The sequence below is a fragment of the Cervus elaphus genome, chromosome 7 (assembly GCF_910594005.1).
Source record: "Cervus elaphus chromosome 7, mCerEla1.1, whole genome shotgun sequence".
NCBI classification, from domain to species: Eukaryota; Metazoa; Chordata; class Mammalia; order Artiodactyla; family Cervidae; genus Cervus; species Cervus elaphus.
This window is the reverse complement of record NC_057821.1, coordinates 21,291,187-21,315,780: the sequence shown is the minus strand read 5'-3', so window position 1 is coordinate 21,315,780 and position 24,594 is coordinate 21,291,187. Positions and strand designations below refer to the sequence as shown.

At 42.2% G+C, this 24,594-nt stretch overlaps 1 pseudogene; it reads right to left on the bottom strand.

Annotated features, from left to right (window-relative positions):
* Nucleotides 1-23,713: 23,713 nt before the first annotated feature.
* Nucleotides 23,714-24,305, bottom strand: LOC122696787 (annotated as a pseudogene).
* Between the last annotated feature and the right edge of the window lie 289 nt (nucleotides 24,306-24,594).

Sequence of the window (24,594 nt, the reverse complement as noted above, 5' to 3'; positions counted from 1 at the left end):
TGACACCCGTGTCAGTGACATGAAAGGGGTTTTCCGCTTTTGTGTACTTCCATGTGGCTGGTTTCTAGAGAGCCATCCTGGGATTTGGTTTCATGGCTCTTGGGCCAGGTTTCCCTTCCTCTTTTGTCAACAGCACAGACACTCTTCACAAAAGGAAAAGCTAAACCAGAATGGGTCCTGGATGGTGGTAGAGACAGATTTTTGTTTGTTTCTCAGAAGATTTCAGGAGCACTGTTTATTTTATGTGGGGGTGGAAAACATGAATGAATGAGTCAGCATTGTGGTTATTAAATGTGTAAATTCTTCATATCTTGGGGATGCTTTTGCTTATTATTTACACAGCTTTATTGACTTTTCACATTTATCCTATAAGATAGGAAATATTATGCCCATTTTATAGATTAAAAATAGGCTTTATTGTAAAGGCTAAGGAACTTGCTTAAGGACCAACAGAAGAGCTGTAGCAATCAGACTTCAACTTGAATCTGAGACTGTTTATTCAGTACTAGAACCAGAACTCGTTTGTCAGAGATCATGGTGATGAAATGGAACTGGGTTATAGGGAAAATGCTATATTTAAGTTGAATAAATAAGGTGGCTCAGATGGTAAAAAATATGCCTGCAGTGCAGGATACCCGAGTTGGATCCCTGGTTTGGGAAGTTCCCCTGGAGAAAGGAATGGCTACCCTCTCCAGTATTCTTGCCTGGAGAGTTACATGGACAGAGGAACCTGGCGGGCTACAGTCCATGGGGTTGCAAAGAGTCAGACACAACTGAATGACTAACACTTTCACTTTTTCACTGTAGGGAAAAATGCTATACTTAAGGTGAATAAATAATTGTGAAAATATAGGAATGGCCTGGCAGCTGTTGGTGACGCAAGGGGAAAGGAACATAGGAATTGTGGTTAAACAGAAGCTTAACATCTTTTAAAAATTAATTTTTATTTGAGTATAGTTGCTTTACAATGTTGTTAGTTTCTACTGTACAGCAAAGTGAATAAGCTATACCCCATCTTTTTGGGATTTCAGAAGCTTAATATTGAATTAATATATATATAGCTATTCTTAAAAAAAAGCAAAGGCTAGTTGCACTATTAAAAAACAGCATAAAAAACCACAGCATGTTCTGGTCAGAGTTAACGATAATCTGATTCATATACTATGTTGCTCACCTTGGAGCTTTTCTCTCTGGTTGGAGCTGCCTTACTTTGAGGGGTCTGGGAAACCGGAAGGTCTCCAGTGTAGGGTGGAGGGAACAACCAGGAGAGTAAGAAACAGGAAAGGGAGCAATTGTTGGGAAATCTACACTTGATGATGAAGATCCATGAAGGTAAGAGAAACACTGTCTTAGGTAATCTGAAAGGCTAAGGAAGGGACAGTTTGTTTTTCTTTAGAGAGTCATACTGTTTGCTGGAGGCCAATTTAGGCTAAATGCAGGGGAGCTTTGGAACAATTAGAGAGGGCTGGTTTTCAAAGGAGAGAATGATTCCCACTCTGGGGAGATGTTGGACATGCCTCAGTGCTCCTCTTTGTGTAAGTAAGCATTGTCTGGGAATGAACCAGGTTGTTAACAAGGCAGATTTCCAGAGAGTTTGATTCAGGAGATTTGTGGTGACATGGGAAATGAGCTTCCCCCACAATTTTTCTGGACACCCTCATTGGGCCACATTGACAAAAGTAGTTTAGATTCTTGACTCTGTGGACCGGAGACCAGCCAACTACACCATCTGGGAGCTTTTAGAAATGCATCGTTTGAGGCCACTTTGCTGTGTTCCTTAAACATTAATAAGCAATGAAACACTTGGAGATCTTGTTAGAGTGCAGGTTTTGTTTCAGCTGTTGGGGGTGGGGGTAGATTCCTGGACTTGGATGCTGCTGGTCACCAGATCACATTGAGCAGTCTGAGATTAAGCTTTGGATTCAAGGAGGCTTACAAAGAGTAGCACTGATATGCGAGAAGATTATACCCACTCCACAGGAGAGATGATCCAAAGAGATTTCCAGAGTCAGGCAATCCTGGTCAGAACCTACAGCAAGTGGAATCAGCCAGGGGAGCTTTGAGAAATCGAACGCCCAGGCTAAATTCCAGACCAGTTAAGTCAGAATCTCAGGAATGGGACCCAGACATGAGTGTTTTTGAAAGCTCCCCAGGAGATGCCGATGCTGTCAGCTTGGACAATTGCTGATATAAGACTGAATGAAGAGTGTGCTTCTAAAGCCCTACCCCAGATCTGATGGGTAAATCTTACAGGGAGGTAACCTGGGAATCTTGCTATCGCCAGGCCCACTCAACTCTGCAGACTTGCTTTAGGCCCCATAGCGTGCATGCTCAATCATGTCTGACTCTTTGTGACCCCATGGACTGTAGACAGGCTCCTCTGTCCATGGAATTTTCCAAGCAAGAATACTGGAGTGTGTTGCCATTTCCTCGTCCAGGGGGTCTTTCTGACTCAGGGATTGAACCCATATCTGCATTTCCTGCATTGACAGGCAGATCCTTTACCTACTAGCCACCTAGGAAGCCCTTTAGGACCCATAAGCCTGCTTTAACATGTTATATAACTGTTAGGAATGTATACACTATCAGGTCCAGTTGGGGCAACAATTTATGACTTAATTGCTCTGATGAACCCACGTGCAACTAATCAATTCTTGTGGCTTTGAGCATAATATATAAGGTATGGTTAATCAAGAATATTTGGGAAGGGATGTTATGAATGTATAATTAAACAAGAACACTTGGGAAGTGATATTATTCTGATTTATGTTTCTATATATATTTGATTGAAGGTTTACCAATTTTCAAAGAAATGAAATAAGATATCATGAGGCATAAAGCTGCACTGATTTAATCATAGAATCTCAGACTTTTGCAACACCTGGGCCACTAGGGTATCAATCTCATTGTCTAGTCCTGTAGATGCAGCAGCTAACCTACCCTGATCTCAAGTAAATTCAATCTTTTTTTTAGCAAAACTGTAGCCCTTACCTTTGTACGGAACCTTGGACATCATCCAGGGAGCCTGTGGTTTTCAGGTGGGAAGTTAGGGCACTGATATAATCATAACATTGTGGCATCCCGGAAAGAACACTGGGTTTGGGGTCAGAAGTCCTTAACCTATAGCTGCTGTTGGTTAAGACCAGAAAGGTCTGGGACTTCCCTGGTAGTCCAGTGGCTAAGACTCCGCACTCCCAATGCAGGGGACCTGGGTTCGATCCCTGATCCAGGAACTAGATCCCACGTGCCACAACTAAAGATCCCTCATGCCATAATGAAGGCCCCACCACTAAAAGATTTCTGTGTGTTGCAATGAAGATCAAAGATCCTGCTTGCCACAACTAAGACCTGGCAAAGGGAAAAAATGACCAGGAAGGTCTGAGCACATCTGAGCTATCTATCAGAGTAAGGTCGTATCCCAGGGCTAAGGAGGCTCTGAGAGTTCCAAGGAAGCAAGAGACATAAGACAGACACTGTTACCATGGTCAGGTCAAGCTCTGGATCAGAGACCAGGATTCAGACATACTAGAAAGAAAATTGAGATGAGAGAATAGCAATTAGAAAGTGACCATGTGGAGCTGATAACTGAGGAAAGGTTTTAGCAGAGCCAGACATTTCACCTTTACTTTCTCCCTGGCCTGAAACCAAGTCCGGGGTCGTAGGCCTGGCAGTGGGTGGGATAGACTAGGGAATTATGGACTATGGATTATGAGCCTAGCTTGAGTCAAGACAGAATCTGAAAGTTCACGTAGGAGCCCAGCTGGGAGAAATAGTTGGAGGCAGGTCCCAGAGGGTTTGTGTCCCAGGGATCTAAAATAGAACTTGTGGGTCAAGGACAATTTTCAAGGCCGACCAGTTTAAAATCAAGTGGTGGCCACCAGCAGGAGCACAGTGGGTGGTGAGTCAATGTCCAGAGGGCAGGATGTTAGTACCTAGAAGGCCAGCAACATGGATGGGGCACACAGCCCTTCAAAGATTGGAAATAGGAGTAGAAACCCCCCTCATGATGATTTGAGAGTGGGGAGATTTAAAGATAGGGATTTTAAGCTCAGCGTGTGCCTTGCATGTGTGGTTAGTCGCTCAGTCATGTCCAGCGCTTCGCAACCTTTGGACTGTAGCCTGCCAGGTTCCTCTGTCCTTGGAATTTTTCAGGCAAGAATACTGGAGTGGGTTGCCATTTCCTCTGTCAGGGGAACTTCCTGACCTAGGGATCAAACCCGCATCTCCTGTGTCTCCTGCATTGCAGATGGACTCTTTACTTGCTGAGTCATCAGGAAAGCCCTAAGTACTCCCCAAATAGACCTACTTCTTCCAAGATCGGATTTATCCCTGAAGTTGGGAGCACAGTTGCATTATGGATGAAGGTGAGAGGTGAGTGAACAGATACTCACAGAACCAAGCAAGACAATACAATCAGAGCATAAAAATCATGAGAAATGAGGAAGATGGGGGAGTGAGCCTCTGATTCAAAGGGGGAGCAAATGAGTGCAGATGAAGTTACAGCTGGATGCAGGGGAAGTGGAACTGTCCTGGAACAAGATTCTTGGTGGTCCCTGAATCCACAGTTCATAAAATATGAAACTCGAACTCAATGTGGCCACTCTTACTTCCACCTAACTGGTCATTGAGTCATCTTTCTGAAATTTAGTTTAATTCTAACTCCAACCCACTTCTGACTCTCCTTGCCAGCTCCCCAAGGGGAGGGGGTCCATTTAAACACCACTTGTCTCATGGTATATGGTCTCCCTTTGACCATACTAGGATTCTTAGGTAGAAATTAACCTTTTCCTTTTTAAGGAACAGTAAAAGTGATAATTTAAAAAAACAACGTATATATGGTTAAATTTCATAGCTCTAGATCTGTATGGTCCAAGTACTAGAGTATTACATAAATAGAAGGAACATTAGAGGTCATTTAATCACATTTCTCACTCCAAAACACTCTACTGCATACTTCACGGCATTCAGATTCATGACCCTTGAAACTTAAAAACATCCATCCAGCCCTTGAGCTCTAAAAGCAGTCAAGTGCAACAACTCAAGTGCAAAGTGTGGAATTTTTAACTGCCAAGCAAATTGGGGCAGTAATGACAGAATAGATGATTCCACGGCAAATAATTATCTACGCACTCCAATCCAGCAGTCAACTGACAACTCTAGATTTCAAGTTCTACAAATCTAACGGAAAGCCTCAGCTGCATGATTAAACAATTCTTAGACTACAAAGTGATTATTTCCAAATATATTTCCACAGGTGCAATGCAGATACAGTCAATCTAATCAAAACAACCACCACAAAGGTGATTTATCTACATTATTGCCTTTCCACTAATGGTAGAAAACCCACCTGCCAATGCAGGAGGCATATGAGACGCAGATTTGGCCCCTGGGTCGGGAAGATTCCCGGGAGAAGGGCATGGCAACCCACTCGAGTTTTCTTGCCTGGAGAATCCCATGGACAGAGGAGCCTGGTGGGCTACAGTTCATAGGGTCGCCAAGAGTCGGACACAACTGAAGCAGCTGAGCACACATCCTAATTAACATCTGTTTTATTGCTCCAAGTGGAAGAAATAGATAAAAATAATAAGATCTAGTCTAGCTTCTGTTTTGAAAATGTTTTCAGGGAAAACAAATGTTTGCAAACAAAATAAATGTGTCTGCTTGGGTATCATGGCTACTTTAACAAGTAGGTTCTTAATCAAGGAAAAATCTTTGTGGGAGGAAGTCTTTAGTAAACCAGCAAAGAGATATGCTAGTCTTGGGAGCATGTTTTCCCAGGAGATGCTGTGGAAGTTGAAAAGACTTCCAGATGCTTGCAGAGTGCATCTTAGCTGTGTCTCCACCATAGCAGGTCTCCTTTCTCCCACAAGCTCTAAGCTAACCAGTCCCCACCCCAACCAATCCGTACTATCCTCCAACGACTGTACTGTGTTTAATTCGACATTTATAATCCTTATTGTTCTCCCCCTCTCGCCACTCAAATTTATTGGTCCAGCTACATGGTACATTTTGCAGTTTCCCAAATAGATCCCAAATTTTCTTCATAGACCCCTGTCAGGGTGTTTCTTCTGCCTAAAATAATCCTCCTGCATTCTCCACTGCCTTCCATCTGCTTTATTGGCTAATTCATTCTTACTCTTCAAAACTCAGCCACACTCAGCCCCAGACTGGGTCCTGGCATTTTCACTCCTGTGGCCCAGATTCAATCTCTGGCTGGGGAGCTAAGATCCAGCAAGTCAAGAGGCATGGACAAAAAAAAAAAAAAAGTTAGTAAATAAATACAGGGTGTAAATATAAAGCGGAAAATCAGTTTAAAAGGACTACAACTAGTCACTTTGTGCTCAACCTGCCTCTTCAGTGCCATGCATGCCTTGATTTAGGAAAAATGAAATGTTTGTAAATGGTATATGTCCCTTCTTCCTTTCCTTAAAAAAAGAAAATCTCATCAGAAATGATATGCTGCTTCTGGATTTGCCTCAAAATAATGTGGGTTTGGGAAGGGAGAGGGTGGACTATCCATGAAAGAAGTCTGGTCATGAGTGGACTATTGTTGAATCTGGGAAATGAACACCCTGGGGTTTATGAAACTTTTATGCTCTTGTTTATTCATAATAAACAATACAAAATAAATCCTCATGGAGAATGTGAGTTCTGCTCTGGTTAAGTAGCTTACCAAGCTGAATGATGCACTAACTGCATATGTATACATGTCTTCAGCAAAAGTTAATGTGTCGGATACTTGACAAGACATCACGTATTTACTGTGATCAGTGCAACTGTCTCTGTGTTTCCTTCTTCCTCCTCAGTCTGAATCCTGGTTGTCCTGAACCCTGGCTCAGTTCGTGGATGGTTTATTCTGGAGGAGATGGTCTCACAACTGAGAAGTGGGCATAGATATCTTCTCTGAGGGGAGTCCACAAAGGGCCTCTTATGTACTAATTATCCACCGAACGTGGGGACACTTACCACGCTATCTCCCTTATATCAATCCATTCATCTACTATCCCAAGACAGGGCATTTAATGCACAGAGAAGTTAAGGAACTTATTCAGTATCACACAGCGAGTTAGGGGTAAATTGAAGATCTGAGCCTTATGGTGTCAGACCTCAAAGCCGATTCATTTAATCATTAAGAAGTGCCTGAGTCAACCCTACACTGCCTAGCTTTCCACACCCACTTCATTTGTGTTCCTACCTTCCTGTTCTCAAATACTGGCTTTAGGGACAACATTCTCCCTCCCTTTCTCCCATTTTAGAGGTTACCTTTTTCTCTCTCTTGTATACCTGAAGGCTGGATTACCTTAGGCTAAATCTGATCCTCTAACTCCTCACATATACTATTTTTGGCTCCAGGGTCTTTGAAGTTGCCCATTACAAAATGCGGTGATATAACCGCAAAGGAAAAAGAAGAAAGGGAGGCAGATATAACAGTGGCTGTCTTGAGCAATGACTGATGCCCTTTCCTCTTTCTGGAGGCAGCTCATCAAAGAGGCAGTGAAGGCTCCTGACAGTAACAGCTGACAGGAGGGATCCATGCTTGCAAATGCTGAGCACTTTGTATCAGTTTTCTTACTTAACTCTTAGAACCGCCCAGTGGGATAGGCACGATTGTCTCCTTTTTACAGACGGGGAACTGAGACTGATAGAAATTGAGGACTTGCCTCAGGGTACACTGCCAGGGCGGCAGACCAGGGATTGGCACCAGGCCTTCTGTGTACCACTGTACAAACGGGGCCACCACTTTCTTTCTTTCTTTTTGGCAGTTCTGGGTTTCCATTGCTGCATGAGCTTTCTCTGGCTGTGGTGAGCAGAGGCCACTCCCGGGTTGTGGTGTGAGGGCTCCTCATCGCGGTGACTTCTCCTGTTGTGGAGCGCGGGCTCTAGGGCCTGTGGACTCCTGTATCTGTGGCACACAGGCTTATGTGCCCTGCAGCATGTGGGATCTTCCTGGACCAGGGATCGAAACAGCCTTGGCAGGCGGAGTCTCAATCACTGGACCACCAGGAAGTCTGGGGGCACCCCTTTCTAATGGGCATAAAGGTATCATTTGGACTATTGGATGCCCCCAGTGAACCTGCCCAAAAGACTTGGGAGTCAGACCACTGACTCTTCTTCTCACTTCCCAGGAGTCAACGTGGGCTTTTCCCAGAGCACAGAATCTACATTCCGGGGTGTGTGCTGGATTGTTACAATGACATTTTGAGAAGAGCGAGATCCATGTGAATCGGTAAAGAAGCCAGACGCATGGGAGAAGTCAGTCCAAGACACCCTGGGATGGATAAGCCGATTATTTTTAGGCAGGGAGAAAAGAAGACAGAATGTCCTGGGTAAGAGAAGACGGGGAAGGGCAGTCAGGAATGAGCAAGCAGAGTAGTGTGCAGGGAGGGGAGGCATCTGAGGATGGCAAGGAGGCAGGGGGTGGACTGCGGGTACCTGCCAGGGTCCAGAGCAGTTGAGACTTGAAACAGGAGGCAGTCAGGAGCCAGGAGAGTGATCTGATCCAGGGAGGGGTGAGATGAAAGCATTTTTCAGGAGGATTAGGCTGGCTGAGGCACAGGATGTCTCAGTCTTAGGCAAGTTCAGGCCAAAGGTTGATGAGAAGTCCCAAAGGAGGGGTCCTAGTATGATGTCTGGCCCAGCGCTGGTCCCCCAGGTGCAGTGACAGCAGCCTCCTTAGGAAGGATGGTCTTCCCTGGGTGTGTGTGGGACACACCCAGACTCTGCCTGGGTGTGTCTGGGACTCATCCTACTTGCCAGCTTTGCCTCCACTCCATCCCTTCACCCGCCACTTCCAGGTCCCAGGAACCAAAGGATTCAGCAGGCTGGAGTGTTCAGAGGCCATTCCCAGACCTTGCCTGGTCCGGCTCTCTGCCCCTGCAGAGAGGGGACAAGGCATCGGTCAACTTGGCCCCTGCCATCACGTGCCCAGGGTTGAACCTCAGCTTCCTTGTGGCTCGTCTCACACCCCTTCTCTCTGTGCAGCCCTTACGCCCGCCTCTTCTTTCACTGCCCTCCTTGGAACCATCTCTAACTGTCTCTGGCTCCTTCACATGGTGCCACAGGGAAGAAATTCCACTGCCAGCTTCCAGGGGCAAGGTTTGGAAAGATGCTGTGTGCTGCCAAGCCTGGGAGGGTGACTTAACGAGAGCATGAGTCTCATGCCTCCTCCTGTCAGTCATTGGTGGTGTCTTACAGATGACAAAGAAGGGCCCTAGTGGGCATCTCTACCCCACCCCATGAAAGTCAGGAACAGAGTCTGAGCTGACGGCCTCACTCAGTCAGAGTCTGGTCCCGGCTCAGCATCATTGTGCCTGCCTGCTAAGTCGTTCAGTCTTTGACACCCCATGGACTATAGCTCGCCAGGCCCCTCTGTCCATGGGATTCTCTAGGCAAGAATACTGGAGTAGGTTACCATTTCTTTCTCCAGGGGGATCTTCCTGACCCAGGGATCGAACCGGTGTCTCTTTTGTCTCCTGCATTGAAAGATGAGTTCTTTATCACTAGTGCCACCTGGGAAGCATCATCCCCAGGTCCTAATTCATTAGGCAATGGTTGTGGGCAAGTCTTGCTAAATGCTTTCCAGCTCCATCCTTCTGGATCCCCTGAGGACCATTCCATCGTCTTCCCTGGTGAAGGCAGAGTCCTGGCTCCAACCAAGGCTGTGGCTGCCCCGGGAGGGCACATGAATGCCACTTTTGTGTAGGAACCACCTCTGCAAACAGGAGTCACACATGTGCTCACACACATAGACACACACACATCTCTGCTTCTTGTGATTCTGACTCATTTCTCTCCAAGAGGATGCATTTCAACCACACTTCTCCCCAGAAGCTTCTATGAAGGTACCATCCATGCCCTTATCACTGGGATCCTTCTGCATCATGTAATGGCCCTAGGTTGAGACAAAGCTAAGGGAAATTTTATATGTTTAATGGGCTCATGTGGTCCCTAAGTCAGAGAGTCTACCAAACCCTTGGATCTACCCCTTTTCCTTGAATAGCCAGATCCTCTTCTCCGCTATTCTTCACCCGCAGTAGGAGATGGGTATCCCAGGTCCTCAAGACTCCGGCATGACCCACGATGCTGTCCCAGACCAGGGCAGGCCAGAGTTTTAGCTTGAAGGAAGGTATCAGTCTGGCTAAGACAGACAGGTGACTGGCCCAGCAGAGAGGTTTATGTGATAACTACCCAGAGAGGGGCCAGGCTGTCAGTGGTACAAGGGTCCTCCTTTATAGGAGTTGATAGGCTCAGGGGAGCTTTGTAGAGGTGATTCTGGATGCACGGATGCAAGGACTGGAGGCTTTGGTACATGGAATGGACTCAGGGAGATTTCCCAGGAGAACACAGGCCAAGATGCATGTGAGAAAGATGGGGTCTCAGATGAGCCTGGGCTTGCCTGTCTAAGGCAGAGTTCATGGGCAGTGGGAGATGATGTAGGAGAGAGAAGGAGGCATCAGTCAAGGATGCTGGGGATGAGCTCAACAGCTGGCACCCGGAATGGCGGGTCCAGGTTGTATCTGTAGCTGCTGAGGAAGGTGAGCTCCTTGTAGTGACTTACTTATGAGTTAGCACTGCCCAGGAATCCTAAGACAGCCACGAGGAAATGAGCACTGACAAGAGCTTAGTTTGTTTTTGCAGCCAATACCTTTCCTGAGAGCTGAGGTTCTTTTGTTCGTTCTACTCCCTACAACTGCTTCAAGCAATGCCTCACAGACTCTGAACATGGTTTTCTTGTGGGCAGAAAAAATTGCTAGCCATACTGTGTGTATGTGTGTGTGAGAGAGAGAGAGAGAGACAGAAACACATACAGAGAGACAGAGAGAGAGAAAGAGATTGATAGAGGATGGATAGAGAGATGACTCAATGAAGAGGCAAGGGAGAAAAAGACAGTCTAGTGTCTTACTATTGGTGCTCAGTAAAAGTTCATGCTTAATAAATGCTGTTGTATTAAGCTGGAGGACAAGGCAGAATTAAAGAGCTGGATTGGAGCCACCACGCATTGCCTTACCTGTTTGATGGACTCTTCGACCAAATAAATCAGCACCATCTAGTCACCTCGATGTAACAGAAATGCTGCACAATAAGGGAGATTGGATGTCAATTCCTTGGGGATGTTTTTGCTCTTTCTTAGGCTCTGTAGTTCTTTCTAGCATTGGATTTATTAACTTTGCTCCATTCTGAGGCTATTAATAGTACCCGTAACTCTAGGTCAGTCACCTTATAAATGCACAGCCCCTTGAGACTGCGATTGGTTCCACATTAAACTCTCACTGTTCCTGAAGTGATGTGAAGATCTCCTGAGTTTGGGCCAGCACTGCCACGGCCAATGATAAATGGCAGGTGATACCTGCCGTCTTTCCCAGGGAACTGAGGTCTCGCTTCTGCTAAACAAGCAATCAGTTAATCAAATCTCTACTAATTGGATGTCTAGTCAACCTTCAGTATTTGGAGGCAGTCTCTTCCTTTGATACTCCAGGAATTTTGACTCTGACTTGAACTTTTACCTGTCTTTACTCCAGAATCACATGGCTTCTCCGAACTATTTTTGTTTCTGCCTCTGGAAACTGAAAAAATAGCTCTGACCTAAGCACTCTGGGGGCAAGTAGAAATTGGGTAACTAAGAATCAGTACAAGAAATTCTTCCAGTTATTGAGTCTTCCAGGAATTTTGGACAACATGGATATTTTCCTTCTCATTTTTTTTTTTCCCCAGTCACTCCACACGACTTGCAGGATCTTAGTTCCCAGACTAAGGATCTAAGCTGGGTTCGTGGTAATGAAAGCACCAAGTCCTATCCACTGGACCACCAGGGAATTCTCCTTCCTTCTCATTTTAAAGGTATGAATCATTTCACACCAAGAGAAAAGAACCAAGAGTAATACTGCAGTCCCCTGGATTCTCACTACCTAGTTATGTCAGACACTAACATTTAGCCATCACTACTTCTGAAATTCATTTCCTAAATAAATGGAGCTTTGGAAATCCCAAAACAAGGGGCTATATGTATGGCTGATTCACTTTTCTGTACAGCAGAAACTAACATTGCATTAAAGCAACTATGCTACAATAAAAAGAAAAAAAAATGGAATAGAGCTTTGGACTTTAATCCCAATTCTATTAAGTGACCTAGAGATGAGTTGGCTATTCTGTGCTTTGTCTTTAAAATGAGGTGAAAGGTGTAGCTTTGAGAGGGACAAAAGTTCCAAATTTTATTTTAGAAGAATTATGAAATACGCCTAATAGAAATTTTAAAATATTTTAAAACTATAGTTTGTCAATTGTATGAATTTAACAGAGTTTAAGTAGCTGTTAATTTCCCCAACTACTAAGTTTTTTGGGGAAAGTTTTTGAAAATCTTTCTGTCTACAGCATAATAAATCCATTTATCACTCTGTGGTCCTTGCCCTCTTCAACTTAGCCAAATTCAAATACTCATACTCATGAGGTAAGTAGAATTTAAGAATATGACTTATTCTTTTGGTTTCAGTGCTTAGAAATTCAAAAGTTCAATGTCATTTTTTTATTTTGACTTGGGTTAATTTTTCCTATGTTGTTCTTTGGAATGAGAGATATAGGTGAGTATTAACTTCATTAATGAGCTGCTATTTGAGTCTTCTGAGCTTAAGAGCTGAATGGGCTGTTTTCCTCGAATTGAAAAGTTGGCTTGTATTAATTCATACAGAGAACCAATTTGACAAAACTTTACAGAATTTAGAATATGTAAAACATGTGAATAATAGTGGAAAGATTTTGAGAGATTAAGGATAAGTCTAGCAAATCCTCAGGTTATAGGTACCATTAAAAATCATTGTCTTCAAGGACAAAGATCATGCCAAACATAGCATGTGCTTATATCAACGCAATATAGAAAGCAGTCAGTAGAGTTCACTTTGGATGATGACACCGCCCAACACGCTTGGAAACTATGAGAGGCTTAAAGATGACTGATGCATAGCTAGTTGGTCATCAAGATGTATAGTCAGGTTATATAGGCAAGCACATATGACTAAATAGATTATGAGGTAATAAAAAGCCAGTGCTGTAACAGACATACAAGGGGAATTCCATGTGATGAGATGGGGACAGTTGGCTAATTCAGCAAAGATTTATGTAGCAAGTACTGAGCAATCTGTCTTAATTGCCAGGAGTACAGAGCAGCTCAAGATAAGTTGATGTTTGATCTTAAAAAAAAAAAAAAAAATGGCTAAGCTTTCAACAGGAAGAGAATTGGGGATGACAGTATAGGTAAAATAGGGAAAGAATCAGGAGAGGAGAAAACTGGTATAAAGGAGTATACAACATAAAGATGTAGTGGGTTTTGAATTCCCTCAGATTTGTCTGTAATTACAATGCCTCACCTTTAATTTATTTTTCTCTGGTAGCTCAGATGGTAAAGAATCTTCCTGCAATGCAGGACACCTAGGTTTGATCCCTGGGTCAGGAAGATCCCTTGGAGAAGGGAACCCACTCCAGTGTTCTTACCTGGAGAATTCCATGGACAGGCCATGAGTTTGCAAAGAGTCAGACACAACTGAGCGACTAACCCTTTCACTTTCTCCACTGTCATCGAACTTTTGTCAGCATCACTTGCTCTGAGGGCTTCTGGCCAGGTCATCAGTGATTTCTCCACTTCAAATCCAATGGACACTTTTAGTCTCAGGCAGAATAAATCCAAGGAGGAACACACCGAGACACATAATAGTCAAACTGAGAAAATTAAAGGTAAAATATTAAAAACAACAAGGGAAAAACAACAAACAACATTTAAGAGAACTCCCATAAGGTTATCAGCTTATTTCTCAACAGAAACTCTACAAGCCAGAAGGGAATGGCATGATATATTTAAAGTGATAAAAGAGAAGAAATTAGAATCAAAAATACTCTACTCAGCAAGATTTTTATTCAAATTGGATTGAGAAATCAAATGCTTTACAGACAAGCAAAAGTTAAAACTCATTACTACCAAACAAGATTTATGACAAATGCTAAAGGAACTTCTCTAGGCATGAAACACAAGAGAAGGAAAAGACCTACAGAAAATAAATCCCAAACAATTAAGAAAATTGTAATAGGATCATACACATTGATAATTACTTTAAATGCAAATGGTTTAAATGCACCAACCAAAAGACATAGACTGGCTGGGTGGATGAAAACGTGTATGTATGCACGTCCACTCACTAGGTCACTTTGCTTGATCCCTGAAATTGTATGTAATTATTTTATATTGTTAGGTTAATCATGTCCCCATTATGGCTTGCAATTGTAATTATCTTTTATTTTTGACTGACTATTGATTGTGAAAACTGACAAACATTTTTTACTATTGTGATTATGCAACTACTATTCATTTCAATAATTGTATTATCATTGGTTAACAGAAAATAATAGAATTCTATATCACTAAAGTAAAAGTGAAAGTGTTTGTCTCTCAGTTGTGTCTGACTGTGATCCCATGGACTCTAGCCACCAGGCTTCTCTGTCCATAGAATTCTCCAGGCAAGAATACAGGAATAGGTTGCCATTTTTCTCTCCAGGGGATCTTCCCAACTCAGGGAACGAATCCAGGACTCCTGAATTGCAGGCAGATTCTTTATTGTCTGAGCCACTAGGGAAGCCCTTATGACTAAAACTATCATTTAATAGAAAAACCTATAATCACTTTTTAAAACCCTGATGCACATTAGAATTATCTCGGAATTTTTTGAAAAATACCATACCCAGGTATCGTTTTTTTCTCCAAAGCCCCAGATATGATTCTGATGAGCAGCCATGTTTAAAAACAACTGGACTACCCAGCAATACCACTTCTGGGCATACACACTGAGGAAACCAGATCTGAAAGAGACACATGCACCCCAATGTTCATCGCAGCACTGTTTATAATAGCCAGGACATGGAAGCAACCTAGATGCCCATCAGCAGATGAATGGATAAGGAAGCTGTGGTACATATACACCATGGAATTTTACTCAGCCGTCAAAAAGAATTCATTTGAACCAGTCCTAATGAGATGGATGAAACTGGAGCCCCTTATACAGAGTGAAGTAAGCCAGAAAGATAAAGAACATTACAGCATACTAACACATATATATGGAATTTAGAAAGATGGTAACGATAACCCTATATGCAAAACAGAAAAAGAGACACAGAAATACAGAACAGACTTTTGAACTCTGTGGGAGAAGGTGAGGGTGGGATGTTTCAAAAGAACAGCATGTATACTATCTATGGTGAAACAGATCACCAGCCCAGGTGGGATGCATGAGACAAGTGCTCGGGCCTGGTACACTGGGAAGACCCAGAGGAATTGGGTGGAGAGGGAGATGGGAGGGGGGATCGGGATGGGGAATAAGTGTAAATCTATGGCTGATTCATATCAATGTATGACAAAACCCACTGAAATGTTGTGAAGTAATTAGCCTCCAACTAATAAAAAAATTAAAAAAAAATAATAATAAAATAAAAAAAAATAAAAACAACTGGACTATATGATGATCTTTTACTTTTATCTAACTTTTTTCACTTTTTCTATTTCATATTCAGTGCTTCCATTTCATTTAGTTTATGTTTTCTAATTTCTCTATTTCTCATTTTTGGTTGTTCTTTCTCAAGCCTTTATCAAGTGTAGTAGAAAAGCTTCTGTATACATATATATAAACAGTGTGTATAATGTATATATTTTAGAAAACTTATGAATTTCTGCCTCACTAAAAAATTTATGAAATTTTCATGCAACTTGTTTGACTAAGCATGAATAGAAAGGTAGATTTCTAATTTGTATCCACTCAAAACTTTGATATGGTACATTTATTCTGGCATCTTGGCTTCCCTGGTGGCTCAGTGGTAAAGAATCTGCCTGTAATGCAGGAGTTGTAGGAGGCTCGGGTTCGATCCCTGGGTCAGGAAGATCCCTTGGAGCAGGAAATGGCAACCCATTCCAGTATTCTCACCTGAAGAATCCCATGGACAGAGAAGCCTGTTGGGCTATAGTCTATAAGGTCTCAAAGAGTCGGACGTGACTAAAGTGATTTAGCATAGCATATTACTGCTGAAAGCCTAGAAAACTGATTATCTTAGTGATTTTTTTGAAAAAAATCTGCGTGAGGCTTTAAACTTCTAATCCAATATTGAGAATATAAAGAAATATTGTTTTAAAAAAAAGAAATTAACAAGTGATACAGTGTTATTAACTAAAGTACAAATGTTGGTCAAATTTCAAACAAACAAACAAACAAACAAACAAATCCAATGGATATTCTTTAATCCTCATCTCATTTGACCACTTGGTAACATGGCTGCCATTGCCCATTCTTGCCTTTTCACCCCTCCTTTGGTTTCTACAACATTATATGTTTCTGTCTTTTCCCTAAACTCTATTCTCAGTTCCCTTTCTCTGGCCATCCCTTCTTGCCTCAATTCTTTATATATACATTTTCTTCTCTTGCAATAGACACTCCTTTCTCATATTATATCCAAATCATTCTTTCTTAAAATATTTATCTATTTATTTTTGGCTGTGTTGGGTCTTAGTTGCAGTGCTCGGGCGTCTCTCTACTTGTGGCACATGGGTTTAGTTGCCCTGTGGCATGAGGGATCTTAGTTTCTCAGTCTAGGATCTAACCTGAGTCCCCTGCATTGAAAGGCAGATTCTTAGCCATTGGACCACCAAAGAAGTTCCCCAAATAATTCTTACTTACTTTTCAGATCTCAGCTCAATTATTTTTAAAAAATATTTTTTACTTATTTGGCTGCACTGGGTCTTAGTTGGTACACTTGGGATCTTTGATATTCATTGACACATGAGGGATATTTAGTTGTGACCTGCAAACTCTTAGTTACCATATGCGGGATCTAATTCCTCAACCAGGAATAGAACCCAGGTCCCCTGCATTGGGAGCTTGGAGTCTTAGCCGCTGGGCCACCAGGGAAGTCCCTCAGCTCAATTATTACTTCCTTTAGGAAATCTTCCCTACCCACCTCCTCCCCAAATCTTGCCCCTATATAGTCAGCAGCCTCTAGATGAATGCCCATAGTACTCAGATATCCTCCTAGATCAGTACTGCAACACTGTATTTTCAATAATTGTATCATTTAAATCTAAATACAGAAGTCATGTTCACCATTATATTCCTAACACTTAGGAGAGTGGTGGGCTAATACCAAGCTCTTAATAAATGCTTCTTAAATGAATGAATGAATGGTTTATTCAGGTGACATCAAGAAATCTGCATTGGTTAAAATAGGGTGCATATAGAAAGAGATGAGGGGAAAAATAGATTGGGGGAGATTCTTGGCTTTCAAAGAAAAAAGTTTTAACTCCACTCTATGGACAAAATTGACCCTTGAAAAAAACCTGGGCTAGAGAATGCCCTGTTTAGCATTAGTCTAGTAGTCTGTCCTATAAACGGGTGTAGAAGGCAATGGCACCCCACTCCAGTACTCTTGCCTGGAAAACTCCATGGACGGAGGAGCCTGGTAGGCTGCAGTCCATCAGGTCGCTATGAGTCGGACACGACTGAGTGACTTCACTTTCACTTTTCACTTTCATACATTGGAGAAGGAAGTGGCAACCTACTCCAGTGTTCTTGCCTTGAGAATCCCAGGGACGGGGGAGCCTGGTGGGCTGCCATCTATGGGGTCACACAGGGTCTGACACGACTGAAGTGACTTAGCAGCAGCAGCAGCAGTGTGACTAGAGAAGTGAAACACAAGATAATCTGGTCGAGCAACTGTAAGGACAGTAAGATGATCATCCACTTACGATGCACAGTGATCAAAGTATGCTAAGGGATGATTACAGAGAGGATTCTTTCTCTTGTATGTCACTACCATTCACTGGGACAAGGAGTGCGGAGGGAGAGCCAGGATTAGAAGAAAGAGAGTGAGATCATTTTCTATATGGTTTGAGTTGATAGGAAGGATACTTTGGAGGCATTGCTAAGAGACAGTTGGAAATTCCAGCCTGTAGCTCAGAAAAGGTTTGAAAAGAAATGTGGAGTTGAGAGACATTTTGAAAAGAGGTAATGGCTGAAGATTCGAAAGTCCCCAGGGAGAGAAGAGAAAGTAAATGGAGAAGGGCCTTGAAGAAATCTCCCCTTTTCAGTGGAGGAACATAAAGTCAGCAAAGAGCAGACGAAGAGATTTTTCCAGAAGGAAAAGGCAGTCACACTCAAATATTGCTGTGGTTATAGTCTTCAGAATGTGGAAAAATAACTTGGAAGTTGGTAGATAGCAGGACAAAGATGGAGAGAAAGTGATAATCTGACATGAATTTCAAGGGAGAAGAGTTTATTGAGCTCAGAAGGTAGAAAGTTGTGCAAAGATGATCCAGAAGCAACAGTGGAGTGGAAGGTAATCAGAATGTGAGCTTTCTTGATTGAGATGTAGGAGAAATTAGGTATAATCTCAAATTATACTTGAGAGGGTAAATAACTAGGTTAAAGAGAAAGTTAAGTGCAAAGAAATAAAAAGGAAAGAAATAGGTGAGTGTTTAAGCCCAAGGTCCAAAGTGTAAATGAATTCACTGACAGTGGAATGAAAGGTTTTAAGATTACAGTTAACAAGGTTTACCCAGTCAGTACATTTTCACTGAGTCAGGTCAACCTGAAGATATAGAGCATTTCATCAACTATCTGCACAGATATGTAACTTACAGCTCTGTTACCTTCTATCATAGTTAATTACATTTCATAAAAATAATCATTCATTAATCATTAGCATTCCCCCTTGCTGATTTTTGATCTTTCAGACAACCACCCTTCTCCTATTATTTTCTTTAAATGGACTCATGCTTTCTTTTTAAAAATTTTATTGATTTTTAGTTGGAAGATAATCACTTTATATCTGCTATACATACATTAATTCTGCCATATATCAACGTGAATCAGCTGTAGGTATGCATATGTCCCCTCCCTCTTGGCCTTCCCTCCCACTCCTTTCCCATCCCCACCCCACCCCACCCACCACTTCAGGTCATCACTGAGCACCGACTTGAGCTTCCCGTGTCATATAGCAAATTCCCACTGGCTCTCTATTTTACATATGGTATATATTTCAGTGCTACTCTCTCAATTCATCCCACCCTCTCCTCCCCCTGCTACGTCCACAGGCACTGTGTCTCTATTGCCATTCTGCAAATAAGTTCATCAGTACCATTTTTCTAGATTCCGTATATGTATTAATACATGATACTTATTTTTCTTTTTCTGACTTATTCATTCTATATAACAGACTCTAGGTTCATCCATCTCAGTAGAACTGACTCAAATTTGTTCTTTTTTATGCCTAAGTAATATTACATTATGTATATATGTCACGACTTTAGCCATTCATCATCAATGGACATCTAGGTTGCTTCCACGTCCTAGCTGTTGTAAGTGGTGCTGCAATGAACACTGGGGTACATGTATCTTTCAGAATTGTGATTTTCTCAGGCTATATGTCCAGTAGTGGGATTGCTGGTTCATATGGTAGTTTTCCTAGTTTTTAAAGAAATCTCCATACTGTTTTTGATAGTGAGTGTAACAATTTGCATTCCCACCAACTGTGCAAGAGAGTTCACTTTTCTCCACATTCTCTCCAGCATTCATTGTTTGTAGATTTTTTTGATGATGGCAACTCTGATTGGTATGAGATGATACTTCATTGTAGTTTTGATATGCATTTCTCTAATAATAAGTGATGGTGAGCATTTTTTCATGGGTTTATTAGCCATCTGTATGTCTTTTTTGGAGAAATGTCTGTTTCAATATTCTGCCTTAAATGGACTCATTGCTTTCTTATCCTCATTCTAAACAGCAATATCAATGAAATCACTGGTTCATATTTGTATTTTTATGTTCTGCAAATTAAATATGTAACAGTTAAAATACAAAATGTATATACAGGTAGCGCCTGGGGTCTGGTACCTGACAATTTGATTCAAATCTTATCTCTACCACTTACTAGCTGTGTGACCTTGGGCAACATACTTAATCTCTCTGTGCCTTGGTTTTCTCTTACATAAATTGAGGATGTTTGGATGCTCTGGTCCACTATGATTGCCTCCTTCTCTCAAACTCTTAACTCTTCTTGTCTTATTTTTTGAACAACCTACTTGTCACCTGTCATATACTACCTTCAGTCTTCATTCCAGGAAAATTATGGAGCACTTACCATATGCCAATTACAGAGAGGCTGAGTCCTGGGCTGGGTTCTCAATAAGGTTACCAAATAAAATTTCACTTGCAACTTTTAGGTTATGCATTTGCCTTTAGCTGACATTTTCAACACCAAAGTGCTCACAGCATTCTTACTTCGATTTGCTATCTCATATCATAAGACCAGGGACAATACTGCTTTGTTAGAACTCCAAGCTTACCTGATTCAGGAACTGCGAAGTCTCTTAGATTTGGGCTGGGAAAGGATAAGGAACAGGACAGAGAGTTAGTGCCTGGAGAAGTATGATTCAGTAAGTAAAAGGAATGTCCCCATCTGTTGATAAGATGTAAAATGACAGACCAGACTTTTAGTAATCCTTTCCTCCCTGTTTGGGACTTACCGAAGCAGTGAAATCTTGGTTCACATTTGAAATCTCAACCTGAAGAGATTCAAGAAAAATTCTTCAATAGCTCTAGTGGTTAAACAAAAAGCAGACACAATGCTACATATCAACGAATTGATTGTTGCTATCTTTCTCACCAGGTGTAGAATGTTTCTAGGCTCCAAGTGAGCCCTCTTCATTGAAGAAGTTGTGAACTTCAAAGGCAGTCCGTCATGGTCTTTGATACATGTTGAACTGAATTTAGGAAACTGCAAGGAATCTCATTTGCAATTTAAGCTGAGGGAAGGTTCTGGATTTTAAACAAAAGGGGTGAAATTTCTCCGGAATCTGTAGTCTGTCTGGTTAATCAGAAAACCTTTTGGATAAACACCAGCTACTTCTCCGACTTATCTCTGAAGTACAAAGTGCCTTCTGAATATCTTGATCACTTGAATTCTAGAAAAGACAAAGTGGAAATGAGACACTCTTTGTAGCTTTCTGGAACTACTGATTTACCATTTATTTTGTATATCAGATTGCAGCCATGAAATTAAAAGACGCTTCTTCTTTGGAAGGAAAGTTACGACCAACCTAGACAGCATATCAAAAAGCAGAGACATTACTTTGTCAAAAAAGGTCCATCTAGTCAAGGCTAGAGAGTCCCTTGGACTGCAAGGAGATCCAACCAGTCCATCCTAAAGGAGATCAGTCCTGGGTGTTCATTGGAAGGACTGATGCTGAAGCTGAAACTCCAATACTTTGGCCACCTGATGCGAAGGGCTGACTCGTTTGAAAAGACCCTGATGCTGGGAAAGATTAAAGGCGTGAGGAGAAGCGGACAACAGAGGAAGAGATGGTTTCATCACCGACTCACTGGACATGAGTTTGGGTAAACTCCAGGAGTTGGTGATGGACAGGGAGGCCTGGCGTGCTGCAGTCCATGGGGTCGAAAAGAGTCCGACACAACTGAGTGACTGAACTGAAATGAACTGAACACCACAAAGGCAAATCTATGCTCATCAATGATACTTAATTATGAACTAGGTTCAGACTGAGATCTATTATTGGACATCTATATGCCATTTCAACGGCATATGCTATGCCATTTCAAACATCTCATCACATGTAATCATATTAATCTTCATGACAAGTTAATTATTAATTCTGTCACTATTATTAACATATTGTTAATCTTGTTCTAGAATGAAGAAATTAAAGAGATTCAAGGTCACTTAGCTAACATCTTCCTCAAATGATAACCACAAGAAAATCATTTTTAAAAAGATATTATTTGCCTTTATAGCCTGCAGAGCTAGTAACTGATGGACATAGATTGAAGTTAAGCTCTTAATCCTGAAGAACACATTCTTTGTTCTGTGCCACAGTCCCTTGTTTGTTCTATAAACTTCTGACCACACAATTTTTAGATAATTACAACTTCTCTGCGTCATTTGTAAATTGAGGATAATGATAAAAGATTGTTAATGAAAAAATGACACTGTATATCTTTATATAGTGAAACTCAGGTATCCATGAACAAATGAAGGGAATTTCACAAATAAATTTGTAAAGTATAAAGTTATAAATTAAGTGTCATGAGATTAACTATAAATGACTTTAGGGGGTCAGCTATGTCTTATTTTTTGTTTCATCCCCAGGCCCCAGTTTAAAGAGAGATTTAACAAATGTTTGTGGAAAAACATGGGTGAATAATAATGATTTCCTTGGGCCTTGGATAAATGTTTTTACACTTGAAGAAAATAATGGAATTCTAGAACTGGAAGAGATCTTAGAACCATCTACACCCATGGTTCTTCAAACATTAACGTATGGCATCAGAATCCTCTGGAGAGTTTGTTAAAGCGCAGATTGCTGTGTTCCAGACCCCCAGAGTTCTTGGGACACAAAGTCTGGGATGGACTTGAGCACTGTCATTTCTTTTTTAAGAAGATTTATATTTATGATTTGTGTTTTGGCTGTGCTGGATCTTCCTTGCTGCACTCAGGCTTTCTCTGGTTGTGGTGAGTGGGGGCTACTCTCCAGTTGCGGTGTGAAGGCTTCTTGTGGTGGCTTCTTTTGTGGAGCATGAGCTCTAGGCACGTGGGCTTCAGGTGTTGTGGCACATGGGCTTAGCTGCTCCTTGGTATGTGGGATCTTCCTGGACGAGGGATCCATCCATGTGCCCTGCATTGGCAAGTGGGTTCTTAGCCAGAAGACCACCAAGGAAGCCTTGAGTATTTTCTTGAGCCTTCTAACAAGTTCCCAGGTGAAGCTGATGTTGCTGGTCCAGGGACCACACTTTGAGAATCACTAACCTGCCACAACAATAACTAATATTTATTAAGTGCTAATTATGTGACAGGCACTGTGCTAAGGGTATAATTCATATTAGGTCATTTAATCATTACAATAAGCCTATGGATAGAGACCTTATTAGCGTCCTTATTTTAGTTATAAGAACAATGAGACCCAGAGAAGCTAATTCTTTTACCCAGACTCATCTCCCTAATAAGTGGTGGAACCAGGGTGATGCATTCAGGCTGTGTGATGCTATATCTGGCTCTCTTGGGTGATGTTAGAACTTCACAGAATGAGGTGCCTTGTATATCAGTCTAGATGAAGAAATGGAGGCCCACCAGAAGTGACTCGCCCAAGGTCACATGACAAATTGGAAGAGGAGTGTGAATAAGGACACCGTTTTCCTAATTCAGCATCTGCCTTCTCTTGCCATAGAGCACGAGGAGCAGGCAAGGGCTCTACTCCTTCTTTCAGTGAATTCCCAAGGCCATCACCTTCTAATCAGTTTGAGTAGTATAGACGTCCTTGGTGCTCTGATATCTTAGTCATTTTCCTTATTTACCCACTATTTCACAACTTAAGGAGGTGGTGGTGTCTGTAGAGGAGAGAGTAGGGATTGATGGATGAGTCATGAGGCTGGAGGCTAAAGACCCAGAAAGCAAAGGGGTTAATCAGACTGATGAATGGCTCAAGAGTGGGTGGAAGAAATGTCTCCATGTGTCTTGGCAAGTCCTCTGTAATATCTCTTCCCACACTTAGAAAACCCAGCTCTTAGGGACTTTAGGTCACTGTACCTCAACGACCCAAGTCTCCCAGGGATGCTGGAAAGGAAAATTAAGAATGTTTGGTTTGGGGAAGACTGGGCCTAGGAGGGCTCTTAAAACTCTAAATTCAGTCCCCAGAGGCTCTGTCCTTAGATATGCTGTACTCTCTGGTTTCTGTGCCCATAAGTTTGTTTGTTTGCTTTAAAGTAAAATGTAAGTCAAATTTATTAGATCTGTGTCCACAGTCACCAGTGGTGATCTTCTTGCTGGTCTTGCCATTCCTGAAGCCAAAGTGCTCCATGGCTTCCACAATATTCATGCCCCCCTTCACCCTGTCAAAGACCCTGTGCTTACCATCCAACCATTCAGTCTTGGCAGTGCAGATGAAAAACTGGGAGCCATTTGTGTTGGGGCCAGCCTTTGCCATGGACAAGATGCCAGAACCTGCATGCTTCAGAGTGAAATTCTCATCAAATTTCTCACCATAGATGGACTTGCCACTGGCACCTTTATGGAGTGCAAAATCACCACCTTAGCACACAAATCCTGGAATTATTCTACGAAAGCAGGAACCTTTATACCAAATCTTTCCTTCCCAGTGCTCAGAGCATGACAATTTTCTGCTGTCTTTGGAACTTTGTCTGCAAAAACTCAAAGGAGATGGGGCCCAAGGTCTTGCCATTGTCGGCAATGTCAAAAAACAGGGTGGGGTTGACCATGGCTGAACAGCGTGGGAGGCTCCAGGGTGGCACCGTCTACAAGGCTGTACCCATAAGTTTTGCTAAACAGGTGTCTTTGAGCTGCACAGTGGTCAGGGTAAAAACATTTAAAGTGAGTTTGACATCAGAATTAAAGAAAGGTTTAACATCCCTGCCTGCAAAATCCGATTTCCTTAAGGACCCTCCATCCCTCATCCCTCCCATCCTTTTTTTCCACCACCCTCCCACCTCCCCACCCCCAGGCACTTTATGCACAAATCTCCTCAACATTGAGATCGTGGGTATGATT